This window comes from Dasypus novemcinctus, chromosome 1 (genome assembly GCF_030445035.2).
Source record: "Dasypus novemcinctus isolate mDasNov1 chromosome 1, mDasNov1.1.hap2, whole genome shotgun sequence".
Classification (NCBI taxonomy): Eukaryota; Metazoa; Chordata; class Mammalia; order Cingulata; family Dasypodidae; genus Dasypus; species Dasypus novemcinctus.
The window spans coordinates 193,702,339-193,718,337 of NC_080673.1; positions in this window are offsets into that span (position 1 = coordinate 193,702,339).

Below are 15,999 nucleotides of genomic sequence, written 5' to 3' on the forward strand. Positions count from 1 at the left end.
ATTTTGCTGGGTGCAGGCCAGTTTGTGCATTGTCCAAGAGCCCCTTGCACCAGCCCTGCTCGTCCTCATCCTCCATCTTGGTCAGTTCCTTCCCCACCTTGGAGCTCAGCTCGTCATGGTCCTGCTCTTTGTGGTTGTAAAAAGCCCAGACCTGCACTTCTATTCCCCAGGTGGTGTCCTTCTCAAGTGGACTTGAGCCCGTTATCATTCATGGAGGAGAAGGGGCTGTTAGAGTCATTATCTGATAGTGGGGTAGCTCTGGGTCTTCTGGTAGCTGCTCACATTTTTGGCCTCAGGGTCCTTCCCATGATGATGCTTCCTGTCTTCGAAAGGATTGTGGCTTTCGAAGCCACTGACTGTGTGGGGCTGCTCGGGGCACCAAAGCTGTTTGCTTGTTCTGTAAACTCTGGTCACCCAATTGGTTGATGCCCATCAGGGTGATGCCAGGCAGCAGCCTTCTTCAGAGACATTATTTATAATTCAGCCATTTCAGAGATACCTGTGCTCAAAGTCCGGTATATTTTTTTTAAGTTTTATTTTTCAGGTGAACAAAAATATGTTCTAAGAAATCTGCCTTAAAAAAAAAAGATGGCTCTATGACTTGGGGCCTGAGTAACTGGAAAACCAGCATTGTCATTTACAGTGATGAGAAAACTGGGCATGAAGTAGATTTGGGCTGAGGGAAAAGGCATGAATCAAGAATTTGGTTTTGGATGCATTAGTTTGAGATGACTAGCGGACCCCCAAGAGGAGACATCAAGTAGCCAATTGAGTATGAATATCTGGAATTCAGGTGAGAGGTCAGTGCCGGAGACACAAATATGGGGGGTGGGTAGTCTCCAAGGATCAGGTAGAGAGTGTGTGCAGGAACCTGTGCAAAGAGATCCAGTCAAGAGAGAACATTTTGTTCCAAGATGGTACCCATGACAGTATGTTTATAGGATGATGGGATGATCCAGTAGACAGGCAACAAGTGATTATGCAGGAGAGGGGGAAATTGCTGGAGCAAAACACTCATATATAGGTGAAAGGATCGTGAAACACAGTGAATGGGTAGGACCTCCACCACTTCACAGAAGGAAGGTGTGATGGGTTGGATTTTATCCCCCAAAAGATACGTTGAAGTCCTAATCCTGAGAACCTCAGAATGTGGCCTTATTTAGAAATAGGGCCAATACAGATGGAATGGCAATTCTAATCAAATAAGGTCTTACTGGAGTAGGGACGGCCCTTAAGCCAATACGACTGGTGTCCTTGTAAGAAGTTGAGAAGAGACACGGGGACAAGAGAAGGAAGACCACCCTGTGCCAACTGGGACAGAGACTGAAGCCCAAGGATTGATGGCCACCACCAGAAGTCAGGAGACAGGCATGGAACTCATCCTTTCCTACAGACTTTAGAGGGAGTATGGCCCTGCAACATTGGATTTTGGACTTTTAGCCTCCACAAGTGTGAAACAATAAATTTCTCTTGTTGTAAGGCACTTGCTTTCTGAGGCTTTATTATGGCAATTGTAAGAAACTAAGAAGATGAAGAAGATGGCTTGAGGTGTTGAAGGTTAGCTGATTTAGTGAGATGTGGATGTTCTCTTCTGGTTGCTTCTCAGTAAAATAAGAAGCCATGCACTGAGATTGGGACAGGGCGGGTGGAGCTGGAAGGACACTGGAGGAGCCAGTGAATGGGGGAAATTGCGGGCAGGATTCCCAGGGTGTCAGGAATTTAAAAGAGGCAGGTCAGTGAGGTTGGGTGCTTTTATCTGGCCCCTCCCCCCTGCTGTGATGCAAGAGTGAAGAAGGCAGAGAGTTGGACTGGATGGGGTTGGGGTTTGCCAGGTGAGTACAATGGAGTGAAAGAAAGACAGAGAAGTTGAAAATGTGAGCAAGGATGGGATATTACTAATGGACCATGGAATCTAAAACTATAGAAGAGGAGGGCAAAAGGAGGGTGAGAGGCAGTGAGAGGTTGAGAGAACCTCTGGACCAGAAGGTCCTAAGGCTGAAGAGTTGTTAAGAGGAGGGGGAATGTCTCCACTTGAGTGGTTTCAAAGGCTTTGCAAACTCACTCTTTCTAAAGCCAAACTGCTCACTTTTCTCCTTCAAACCAGTTCCTTTTCTGGTCAACTGCATTTCTGTCAAAGTTTCCAGAAACCCCCCAGTTGCTCAAGCTAGAAACTTCCAAGTTGTATTTGATACTTCCCCTTCCCTCATCCCCCAGATCCACAGAGAAGTTGTTTATTTCCACCTGTAAACCATACATTATCTATTTTCTATCACCACCCTAGTCCAACTTCCCTCTTTCTCTCCTTGGGAGAGTATCACAACCAGCGTCCCCAAACCCACTCTCCCTGACCTCACTTTTTTTCACATAGCCAGGGTGATCTCTGATTTGGTCACCACCCCCTTAGTTTGCATTTCCTCCAGATCTAGCTGGCAGGCACATCTCCACAGTACATCTCTCCCCAACCACCATGCCGCTGGAGTCCTGCTTACCTTCTCTCTGTCTCCAAGTAAGCCCAGCTCTTCCTGCCTCTCGGGGCCTTCACAGATGTCTTCAGGTCTCAGCTTCAATGTGACTTCACCATGAAGCCATTTCAACCTCAAACTGAGTTAGGTTTCCAAATCGTACACTTCCTAGCTACATAATATAGAGGCCAATCGATCTCCTGGGACGTAGACATTAGAGGCTCCGAGAATATCTTTCAGGTATCTCCTCTTCACCAGGCCAGGAGTTTCCTCAGGAAAAGGACGGCAGAATATAAGTTTATTCTTTTAGTATCCTGGGACTCATTTTGACTTCCATAAATGCTTTATAAGTGAATGTTGACCAGAGTTTTATTTCTGGCACCAATACTCCACCTTTTCTGAAAAAATGGAGAACCGGACTCATAGGGTTGGTCAAGCAATCTCAGATCTAAACAAAGAAGAATCTGGAAATAGGTTCGTTTCCCCTGGTTCGTTTCCCTAATCTCTGAACTTACTCTTCTCTGCCTTCTTTCTACCACCTCCATCCCAATGCTGAGCCCCTACTTTCAAAGTCAGTTATCACAAGCCTTGTCCCTTGTTCCTTATTGAACTGATTTGTCTGGAATTCTAGCTTTCTGGCCAGTAAAATGAAAAGTTTAAGACCTGCCATAAAAACAACCACTTTAAACATTTTTTGTGTTTTCGATAATAAATGAATATGGAATAAAAGTCAAACAGAACAAAATGATATACAGAGAAAATCATTCTTTCTTCACCCTGGACTCTGCTCTTATTGCATCAATAAACAGGCAATGTATACACATATAAAGATACAGAGTGACCAGCCTTTGTGGTTTCATAAAAGTTGTAGCATATCACGTGCCCTACTGCGCCCCTGGTTTTCTTCACATAGTGACATATCAGCATATTGCTCTAACTGATCTTTAAAACAATTCCCTAGTATTCCCCTGTATAGATATACCATAATTTATGCAACCAGGCTAGCGTCAATGAGTACTTAAGTTTTCCACTCCTTTGTTACCATTTTAATTCTGCAATAAATATTCTTGTGTCAACACATTTGTTCACATGTCCAAGTGCATGCATTCCTAAAAGTGGATTTCCTGGGTCAAAGGGCATTTCCATTACAGTTTTGGAAGATACTGCCTACCAAAGAGGGTTGCACAACATGGCACACTTACAGCACCTAAGAGTGAGGGTTTCCCAACACCTGTACAATCGCGATGACTGATTTGCTTTGTCCTGACTTCTGATTATTACTTCAGCAGCCACTTGGGTTGCTTCAGCTTTTGGTTTCTCCTTCTGTTAAATGTAATAAACACATGAAAATATAAAACCTAAGAGGACCCTGTCATCCTTTACTCCCACTAAGTCATTGGGTTTGGAAAATTCTCACTTCATATTTTGTCTTTCTGCAAGTAGGGTGTTAGAAAGAAATCTTCTTCTGGAAGAAAATAAGGCTCACCCGATTGTGGAGAGGAGAAGAATTTATTCTCAATTTTGCAAGAAGGGGTGCACAACCAGAAAGTGTGGCTGGCGCCCCAAACAAAGAAAAATGACACAATTTATACCCCAAAGCCTAGCACACAAGCCCTTCCTCTGTTTCTCCATAGATTGGATACTTCAGAAGTTACAGCCTATTCGAGAAGATTTAACTTTCCCGCGCAAAAGTTTGTGATTAACCGCTTCCCCCATCACATTCCAACCATTTTAGTTTTTACCTGCTCCCCTTTGCCAAATAAGGAATGGAATTTCGTGCTGAATAGGTATTGCCTTAGCTCTTTCTTGGGCATCTTTTTGACTGCCTATAGGACTGGCTTAAGCTGGTTTCCCAAATTTGTTCCTGCTTAACCCGGGAGTGGGAGGCTGAGGCAGTAGGCTGCCAGGTACCATTAATCAATATTTTCTTCCTTTATGTGAAAACTAAACTAATCTTCATTTCTTACAATTGCCCCTCTTTCTTTTAAATTCTTTTTAGTTTTACATTTCTGTTCTTCAAATTTTTTAAGCGCTATCTCACACTCTTCATCATAAGAATCTCCTTCTTTAAGGGGGTACAGATTGTTTTGCCTACACTGTATGAGCATGTGTTTGGTTAGGGCAGTTTCAATGAGTCTTTGAACTAGCCTTCAGGCACATGGAATGACAGAGCATCCAACTGTGGTAAGCACCCCAGCTGAGATAAAGAGGGAAGTTAAGATGGACAGTGCAGGGAAGTGGACTTGGCCCAGTGGTTAGGGCATCCGTCTACCACATGGGAAGTCAAACCCTGGGCCTCCTTGACCCGTGTGGAGCTGGTCCATGCGCAGTGCTGATGCGTGCAAGGAGTGCCGTGCCACGCAGGGGAGCCCCACGCACAAGGAGTGTGCCCCGTAAAGAGAGCCACCCAGCGCCAAAGAAAGTGCAGCCTGCCCAGGAATGGTGTCACACACATGAAGAGCTGACACAACAAGATGACACAACAAAAAGAAACACAGATTCCTGTGCCACTGACAACAACAGAAGTGGACAAAGAAGACGCAGCAAATAGACACAGAGAACAGACAACTGGGGTGGGGATGGGGGTGGGAGGGAAGGGGAGAGAAATAAATAAATAAATCTTAAAAAAAAAAAAGATGGACAGTGCAACCCCTTTCCATTTTCCAAACCAATTTTCAAGTCATCCTGTGAGTGAATTACTAAAGCCAGAATTCTCTGCTAATTCCTCAGATAGGGGTATTAGGCCTTGTAAAGCCTTAGTGATAGTTCCGTCAGGGGCAGTGTTATTGGGGATGAATGTACAGCAACTACCTCCAATCATAACACAGGCTTCCCTTTTCTCAGCTGGCATCCTATCTAAGGCCATTCTATTTTCCCATGCCATTCTGCTAGTAGCATCTAATTGTTCTGCAATTCCCTTAACTGCATTCCTGGTGTAATTAATAAATCTCTGTTGATTATAATAGATATAATTAATCCAGTCTACATTTTTATTAATGGTGATGCACCAGAACAAGAATGACTCAAACCCAGATGCTACCTGATTTCTAGCCTTAAACTCATCTGGGACTCCTCGAGGAACTCCTATATTGTCTAAATAGATCTGCTCATCAAAAGAAGCAAGTAATCTTCCTTTCTCTCTCCCTCCCTGGGATGAAATTCTTGCTTCTTTTTCGAATGCCAAGGCAAATGGGATAGCCAAGTGGACCAGAGCACAGGTTCCACTCCACCTCTCAGGCAGTATTGGTCGGAGAATACTCTTTCCACAGTACCGCCACAGGTCTGCTCGAGGTCTGACCAAACTGGAGAAATTGTCAGTACGATCACTGCTTACATTCCACACTTGTGTACACGAGGGCATAGTTCCAAGATCCTGGAATCCTTTCCCCTGTCTAGAGAGACAAGTAGAGTGATTCCCTGGGCCCAGACAGGAGGCGGGTATGGCCTTGATGTTTCCGTTTTTGACCGGTGGGAAGAGAGAGGACAACGTACTACAGTTTTTACCAGGAGTAGCATTTTGATAGAGGAGTATATGCACTTAAACTCCTTTTCGTGCTTTTCCATACCAAGCGAAAAGTTTACAATATGAGCTGTGGGGCGGCCTGTTGTACAAGTTGCTTTTGTTTAGACTCTGGACTGTATATTTGATCCATTCTACCCAGGCATTTGTGTCCCCATATCCTGTCTCTATTTTTATGGTTTGCTTTAAATCTTCTGCCTTAAGTATCCTAACTTCTTTGGGATTATTTTGAATTGGCCTTTGGTGGGTTTTCCTGTGGTATTTCTGCAGGGTTAGTTGGAGAGGGCGTTGTTGATGTCATATTTACAGGGGGAGGAAGGACTCGGATACGGAACCTCTCCAGAGGATCTTTACCTGTAACATCTGCTCCCATTCCATAGACTCTATGCACCACTTGGTCCCTGCCGCTGCTCCTAGTTTTTACGTTGTCTGCTTTTTTAATAGTTATTACTACTGGATTGCACTGAGACTTTTGCAGTCTGGTGGGGTATTTCCTTTATAAAAGGTTCTCTTACCCTTTAATGGCCTTGAACTTGGTGAGACCCCTCCCATATTCACATTCCATCCCTTATACTGGGTAGTCCACCGTACATCATCCCAGGAGAGGCAAGGAGGGGCTCAACTGTAACCATTCCCCACTGGCTCTGGGCATAGGTATTTATTTTCCCCACTCAGCCATCGCTGGTGCTCTAAATTCCCACAGTCTATTACTTGGCAGGCATCAAACTGCACTGTCTGGGACTCCAGACCGTCAGTCACATTTATAACTAATTTGATGGGGCTAGTTGTTTCTCAGGTTTGAAACATCATGGCTAGTAAGATTATTTTCACCCATAACTTAAGGTCTGAATTTCTCTTTTGGTATTTTGATAGGACTAGGGCCATTGCTGATTAGGACAATACACAGCTCAACCCCCTCCCCCCCAGTTATTTTTTTTTTTCAGTGTAATCTTTAAGGGATCTGGGGCTGAAATTATTTTCTAAGACTCAGACAAAGTTGTTGGGTACTTATCTTCCGGTTCAGGAACTGGTTCCTTTACTCGAATGTAATGAGTCCAGCCTTTTTCTGCCATTCAGACTGCTGTTTCAGTTGTCAGCAAGGCTAGATAAGGTCTTTCCCAGGTTGGTTGGAGTTCGGACTCTTTCCACAACTTGATTAGGACCCAGCTGCCAGGTTGGTGCTGGTGGACTGCAAATTCAAGAGGCGGAGTCTGAGCCAGCAAACTCCAATGTCTGAGGGATGATAAAGTAGAAGACAGGGCTAGTATATAATTTTGAAAAAAGAGATCTTTCAACTTAAAGGAGGAGAGTTCTCCAGACTTCCCAGGAAGGGCAGACCCAAAAGCATTTCATAAGGGGAAATTCTCATTTCCATTCTAGGGGCAGTTCAGATTCTTAAGAGAGCTATAGGTAAACATTTAACCCATGGTAATTTGGTTTCTAAGACCAACTTAGAGAAATGTTTTTTTTAAGGTTTGGTTTATTTTTTCCACTTTCCCTGAGGATGGTGGGTGCCAGGGTGTATGGAAGTTCCATGTGATACCGAGACCTTGCATAATAGTTTGCAACACTCTGGATGTAAAGTGAATACCGTTGTCTGAATCTATGTTTTCTATTAACCCGTATCGAGGAATGACTCGTTCAAGGATAATTTTTGAAGTCCCTGATGCTGTAGCTGAAGCCAGAAGGTATGCTTCTACCCACCCTGTCAGGTGATCCACAATAACCAGGACTTACTTTAATAGACCTACAGGAGGCATTTCAGTATAATCAACCTGAATGCTCTGGAATGGTCTGAGGCCGGGCTCCCTCCCCCCTGGCACTTGCTTTCTTAAAACTTTCTTATTAACTTTCTGACAGATTATGCACCATTCACTTATTTGTTTGGCTAAAGTATAAAGGCCCATACCCCCAAAATGCTTGAGGACCCCAGTGACTCCCTTGGTGCAAAACCGCTAGTATTTCCCTCATTATTTGCTTATTCAACATCTGCCAGCCATCTGGGAGGAGCCACTTCCCTTAGCTATCTAAGGTTGCCCCCAGTCGTTCTAGTTCTTTTACTTCCTTTTCAGTGAATACAGAGATTCCAATTTCTTTAGGGATGGAGGGTATCAGGACCATTAGTTCCAGAGGGGAACAGAGGGAAGCCTCTTTGGCCCTTTCATCCATCAATCTGTTGTCTTTTGCTTCAAAAGTGTGACACTTCTGATGCCCATTTATATGTACCACGGATATTTCCCTTGGTAAGAGCAGACTGGCTAACACTTGTTTTACCAGTTCCATATGGACTAAATCCTTCCCTCTGCTATTGATCAATCTTTCTTCCCAAATTTTTCCAAAGACGTGGACCACGCCAAAGGCATATTTAGAATCTGTGTAGACTGTACCATCTTTTTCCTCTAACAATTTAAAGGCTTGATTTAATGCATACAGCTCACAAGTTTGAGCTGACCAATCATTGGGCAGTTGGCCAGCTTCCTTCACCTCACAAGTTAGCCCATCAACAACAGCATAGCCATTATGCCTTTTTCCTTCCAGGACCCTAGAAGACCCATCTATAAACAATTTTTCCCCCAAATGTAAGGGAAGATCCCCTAGGTCAGGCCAGACTCGGGTTTGGTATTCAATTAAGTCTAAACAATCATGTTTAGGAGTTTCTACCTGGTTGGGACCTTTCCAAAGGAAAGAAGCTGGGTTCAAACAATGATCAATTGTCAATATTAAATCGTCTTTTTCCATTACAATTGCCTCATATTTCAGAATTCGGGAATCCATTAACCATCTTCCTGCTTTTTGAGACAAAATAGTCCTGACCTGATGAGGGGTGCAAACAACTAAGTTTCCTCCAAAGGTCAGTTTCCTGCTTTCTTTTACTAAGAGAGCAGTTGCTGCCATGGCCTGAACACAGCCTGGCCATCCCCTGGAGACAGGGTCCAGGATTCTGGAAAGGAAGGCCATGGGCTTTCTTTGGCCTCCCCAGATCTGGGTTAGGACTCCCAAGGCTGTCCCCTAATCTACTGTCACAAACAAATGGAAAGGTTTCTCAAGGGAGGGAAGGGCTAGAACAGGGCTTGCACCGATGCATGTTTGAGCCCCTCTAAGGCCTTTACTTCCCCTTCCTTCCATTCTAATTTGTCAGGCTCCTCCTCCAACAGTTTTTGGTATAACCCTTTGGTTTGGAATGCATAAGAATCTATCCATAATCTACAATATCCCACCAATCCCAAAAATCTTCTTAGTTCTCTTTTTGTCTGGGGAAGAGTTAATTCAGTAATGGCCTGAATTCTTTCTGGCTTTATCTTCCTCCTTCCCTCACTAATGAGATGACCCAGGTATTTGACTTCCTTTCTACAAATTGTAGCTTACTTTTTGACACTCTTAGCCCTTGATTCCCCAGGACATTCAATAAGCTCTTTGTAGTTCGGATGACTATCTGCCTTTCCTCACCTGATAGTAGCATATCATCTACATATTGTAAAAGGGAAATTTCAGGTGGGACTGCAAATTTTTCCAATATTTTTTCCAGTTCCTGCCCAAAGAGGTTGGGGGATTCTGTGAAGCCTTGGGGTAAAACTCTCCACCTATATTGCTGTTTTCTTCCTGTAGAGGGATCCTCCCACTCAAAGGCAAACAAGTCTCTGCTCTGGGTCAAGGGGACAGGCCCAAAAGGCGTCCTTTAGATCTATTACACTAAACCATTTATGAAGGCAGGGGATCTTACTAAGAAGAGTGTATGGATTTGGGACTACTGGGTGTTGAACCTGAATGATTGGATTAATGGCCCTTAGATCCTGTACCAGCCTCCAACTACCGTCTGATTTCTGAACAGGCAAGATAGGAGAATTGAAGGGAGACATGCAGGGCTCCAAGAGTCCATCCCGAAGGAGGCCTTCGATGATGGGTTGAAGTCCCTGCCTCCTCTTAAGGGGAATGGGATATTGTCTTTGACAAATAATTTCCCCTTCCTTTTTCAATTTGATTTTAATAGGGGGTAATTGCAAACCCCCTCTATTCCCTTCTCTCACCCACACTTCCTCTCTGATATCTTTTTCATCTTCTTCAGTGAGCATGGCTAAGACTACTTCTATCTGCCCATCCCTTACTTCCAAATCCAGACCCATGGATACTATTAAGTCCCTTCCCAACAAATTACTCCCGGCTTCTGGGATGTACAACAAAGGGCTTACAATTTGATTGTCTGCCCAACAAATAGTAGTGGGAGAAAGAATGGGGACCTCAAATCTTTCTCCTTTAACCCCGGAGACTGTAAGGAAACTTCCAGAGAATTTGGTTCCTCTGGGGAGATGAGTCACAGAGGATGGGGCTGTGCCAGTGTCCACTAGAAATGTAATTTCTTCCTGATATGGGCCCACTCTTAGATTTACTAAAGGCTCCCGGTGGGCTTTAGAAATGAGGAGCCTCAGACCTCCCTAATCCTTAAAATTCATGAGAGGAATTACCCAACTCTCTTTCTTTAAACTTGGGGCATTCCCTTTGGAAATGACTAGGCCTCGCACAGTGATAGCACCCGGCAGAGCCTTACATTCTCATGTCCCCTTTTCTAAATAAGCCCATTTTGCATCTTTATCTCACCTCTGCCTGTTCCCTCCCTGACTCATCTTTAGTCTTTTCCTAACCATTTCATCAACTGTACTAATCATAACCTTTGCTTTCTGTTTCTGCTTTTCCTCCTCTTTCCTTACAAACACTCTCTCAATAACGCTTTCAATGACTTATCCATCCATCCTTCTATTTTCTGAATCTTCTTCTGAATGTCAGGCCAAGACCCCTTCACATAGCTGACTTTTAACATTCCCTGAGCCACAGGATCATCAGGGTCCATCCCTGAATATTCCTCACTTGGTCCCTCAATCGTTGCAGGTAAGCAGAGGGAGTTTCATCCTTCTCCTGGGCTACTTCAAAGGCCTTATTCAAGGTTTGAGATTTGGGTACAGCCAATTTGCTCCCCTGTATAATGAGGTCTCTAAGATCTTTCATTTGTGCTCTGTCCCCCAGGTCATTATTTTCCCAATTAGGGTCTGTGTTTGGGAACTTCTGTTCTGCTGCCATTACCCCCCATCCGGGTGAATGCTGCCTTTCCCACTCCTTCATAGCTGCCCTCCGCACCATTCCTCTTTCTTCTCCCGTAAAAAGGATATTCAGTATGGACATAAGTTCAGGTCAGGTGGGGCATTTACATAGCCAATCTCCCCTGGCCCCATTGGTATCCACTTCTCTCAGTGGATGCAAAGGCTCAGTGGAGTTTTGCTCTTTCACTCTCTTTCCCTCAGATGCTCCAGGGAATGGAAAATTTTGTATATCTTTCTTACACTGTTCCAATTCTTTCCTCAGCTGTTGGTGGGTTGTAACTGGTGGGGCTGTTGGCCCCACTTGATTCTCCGGTTCCCCAGGGCCTACAATGGGTTCTATTGGGCCCTCCAAGTCTAATGGCCCTTCTCTTGGGAGGGGAGGGGGAGCATAAGCAGGAGGGAGATTAGACAGGGGGTCCCAGGGTTTAGTTTCTACAGCTTTTGTTTCTGCAGCCTTAGTTTCTGCAAGTCTAGTCTTGGGACCTGCATTTTCAGCTTTCATAGGATAGAAAGTGGCCCCCTTCCCTTTAACCAGCACATGGCATAGTCAGACTCTTCTTTGGAGAAGGGTGTTTGTCCATTAACATACAGTACAAGGTCAGCACAAAGCCAAACCTCATCTGCCCCGCATTTTGGCCAGATTATGTCAGGCAGTAAAATACTTTCCTTGGTCCAGACACCACGGCAGTATTTAATCATTTTCTTCTTGTCTTTTCCCTTGGTCCAATCACTATCAGTCCAATGCCTTAACATCCTCCCTAGTGGACTATCTGGAGGAATGTCTCTGGGGGATCCTACAGATACCCCCTTCCCCTTTTTCCCAGTCGACTGACTGCCTCTATTTCCCATTCTGAATCTTGTCTGGGTCTCTTTCTGTTTTTTGGGTTTTTTTTCAAGATTTATTTATTTATTTAACTCCCCCCCTCCCCGGGTTGTCTGTTCTCTGTGTCTGTTTGCTGCGTCTTGTTTCTTTGTCCGTTTCTGTTGTTGTCAGCGGCAGGGGAAGTGTGGGCAGCGCCATTCCTGGGCAGGCTGCACTTTCTTTTGCGCTAGGCGGCTCTCCTTATGGGGTGCACTCCTTGCACGTGGGGCTCCCCTACGCGGGGGACACCCTTGCGGGGCGCAGCACTCCTTGCACGCATCAGCGCTGCGCATGGGCCAGCTCCACACAGGTCAAGGAGGCCCGGGATTTGAACCAAGGACCTCCCATATGGTAGACGGACGCCCTAACCACTGGGCCAAGTCCGTTTCCCTGGGTCTCTTTCTTTTGAATCTTTTGCTTTGTCTGTCTCCGGCCCTTTCCCTCATGGGAGAGGGGAAATGTGAATTGGGACTCCGCACTCACTTCACGCTGTATGTCACGCATCTCATGCCCACACAGTGAACCTCAGACTCATCAGAATCCCCACCACCAAGGTAATACTTAATAGCCTTTGTTCTTACCTTAGTCCATGCATGGAGTCACCTGGTCAACAAGAGGCAGATTTTCCCTTCCCTTTTTCTCGTCGACGATCAGCAGATCTAAGTGTCGGTTCTCGGGCCTCCTGGCTGCCGGAGGCGAGGTTCCCACTAGTGGAGTCCAAGACCGCTTAAACAGCGGGGTGCGCCTCCCTGTCGTCCACCCCGGGGGTCCACTCTCCAAAGCCTCAGCATCCCGGGTGAGCCCCCAAAGCTGTTAGAAAGAAATCTTCTTCTGGAAGAAAATAAGGCTCACCTGATTGTGGAGAAGAAAAGAATTTATTCTCAATCTTGCAAGAAGGGGCGCACAACTAGAAAATGTGACTGGCGCCCCAAACAAAAAAAAATGACACAATTTATACCCCAAAGCCTAGCACACAAGCCCTTCCTCTGTTTCTCCATAGATTGGATACTTCAGAAGTTACAGCCTATCCGAGAAGGTTTAACTTTTCCGCGCAAAAGTTTGTGATTAACCGCTTCCCCCATCACATTCCAACCATTTTAGTTTTTACCTGCTCCCCTTTGCCAAATAAGGAATGGAATTTAGTGCTGAATTGGTATTGACTTAGCTCTTTCTTGGGCATCTTTTTGACTGCCTATAGGACTGGCTTAAGCTGGTTTCCTTTGTTCCTGGTTAACCCGGGAGTGGGAGATTGAGGCAGTAGGCTGCCAGGTACCATTAATCAATATTTTCTTCCTTTTTGTGAAAACTAAACTAATCTTCGTTTCTTATGAGGGTCTTCAGCTACAAAAGGCAACCATTTGGTTTGCTCTAGGGGAAACAATTTGCACACCCTCTCTGCAGCACACCATATTGCTATAGTATTATTTGGGGCAAGTTATCTACATTTTTAAATTTTAGCTTTTGGTGATTTCACTGTTTAAAATGGCTTCCAAGCGTAGTGCTGAAGTGCTGTCTACCAGTCCTGTTTCAGCTTCACAGCCGCCAAAACAATTATCATGCAGTGGGTTGACTGAAACAATGGGAATTTACTGCCTCATGGTTTTTGAGGCTAGGAAAAGTAAAAATCAAGGCATCAGCAAGGCAACACTTTCTCCCCAAAGAATGTAGCATTCTGGGGCTGGCTGCCAACATTCCTTGGTCCTTGGCTTTTCCATCACATGGTGTGGTGGTTTGAAGTGTATGTACCCCAGGAAGACATGTTCCTAAGTCTAATCCATACCCAGGAGTGTAAGTAAGACCTTTCCATGAGGATTCTTCAGTTAAGGTGTGATGCACCTCATTCAGGTCTTAATCCTGTTCCTGGAGTCCTTTATAAATGGAATGAATACACACACAGAGAGAAAGCCTCTGAAGCAAGAAGCTGAAAGCAACAAAACCCAGAAGAAAAGGGAGACCTGTCATGAGCCTTGCCTCAGAGAAGTCCAAGATCGCTGGCAGCTGGACTTGGGAAAGAAAGCATCTCCAGGATGATACCTTGATTTGGACGTTTTCACAGCCTCAAAACTGTCGCTTGTAAGATGATAAATACCCATTGTTTAAACCAACCCATTTGCTGGTGTCTGCTTTGAGCAGCCTAGGAAACGAAAGCATCTGGCAGTGCACCCGGCAGTGTCTCCTCCTTTCTCTTCCAGTTCCATTGACTTCCAGCTTCTGGCTGCTCCCAGTGACTTCTCCATGGGTAAGTTCCCTCCCTTACAAGGACTGCAGCCATGTGGGATTAAGGCGCGTTGTCATTCAGTCTGGGCACACCTTAACAGATAACTTCTTCAAAGGTCCTGTTTACAAGTGGATTCCCACCCACAGGACTAGGAGTTGGGACCCAAACATGCTTTTGTCCCTAAGCCCAAAAAAGCGGTCATGTGCTTTACAGAGAAAATACTTGTGTGAGATAAGTTTCTTTCAGGTATGAGTTACAGTGCTATTGGCCATGAGTCCAGTGACAATGAATCAGTAACCGATTTAACAAGTTGCGGTTACCTGCCCCCCAATGCGATTTGTGATGAAACTGGCTTAAATTTATGTCCAGTCTTTCTTTCAAAGTTGCTCTAAAATGTTCTGAAGGTCACGATACTGTTTCTAAATGGGGTTAAATGGGGGCAATCTCTTAAAGGCCAGTGAAACAAAAACTTCATTGTATTCAAATTTAAGGAGGAAGCAAAAGATGTAAACTGTCTTCAAATAGAAACACACAAAAAGTAAGTTTATATATTGACTGGTTGAAGGAACGTTGTGACCAGAGGGTGGCAGGAACCAAACCCTGTACCTAGGTGAGCTGCAGTGGCTCAGGATTTGCTAAATCGGTGTTGCTGAGTGGTTCAGTTATAGAATGAAACAGCCCCAAACAATGACATCGACCTATCTGTGTGTGTGCATATAGTTTTGAGCTCCGACTTGCTGTGCAGACATGGACCCTGCCAGGCTGTGATCTTTCTTCCAGATGACCAGAACAGAGGCTTAAATCCCAGCTCTCCACCCTTTGGTAGCTCTTTGAGCCTGGGCATCTCATCTAAGCTCTGGGTGTCTCAGGCTTGCTGGAAGGACAAGTGAGCAGATGAATAAAACAAAGGGCAACCAACTTCCTGGATAAAGCCTCCAGAAATGGAAGCTCGAGAAGCAGATTTGGCTCAATGGATAGAGCATCCACGTACCACATAGGAGGTCCAGGGTTCAAACCCAGGGCCTCCTGACCCACGTGATGAGCTGACCCACACTCAGCGCTGATGCACACAAGGAGTGCCATGCCATGCAGGGGTGTCCTCCGCGGAGGGGAGCCCTGTGCACAAGGAGTGCACCCCTCAAGGAAAGCTGCCCCATGCGAAAAAAGTGCAGCCTGCCCAGGAGTGGCACTGCACACACGGAAAGCTGATGCAGCAAGATGATGCAGAAAAAAAAAAAAAGAGACACAGATTGCCAGTGCCACTGACAAGAATGCAAGCCGATACAGAAGAACACACAGAGAGCAGACTACGGGGTTGGGGGGAAGGGGAGAGAAATAAATAAAATAACTCTTTTTTTAAAAAAAAGGAAATGAAAACTCCTCCTCTCTTCACTCCTCCCGCAAGGTCAGCTTCGTAAGAACAGCGGCCTGGCTCACCTTTGCTCACCACTGTGTCCCCAGCACGAGAACAATGCCTGGTCTGTGGGAGGCCCTCAAGTAATGCCCTCTCCTACAGCCTGAGCTCAGCCATTTCCAGCAGCATCCGCCAGTGGGCTCCTACTCAGAATCAACAGGCAAAACCCATCCTCCATCGAGCATCATTGCTTGTCTGTTAAGTAGTAAAAGCAGTGTTGAAGGGAAAAGACGGGAGATGCCACAAATGAATGGCACAATGTGTTTTCCTCTTTCAACAATAATTGGTAGTATCTTTGAGCATTGAACTTCACGTACAATATCTTAGCTTAGCCCCCAAAACTGCCATGTTAGCATTTAATTATTCACCTATTACAGGGGAATCAAAGGCTTAGGAAGATCAAGAAAGGTTTTGATGGGAAGCAGATGTGTCT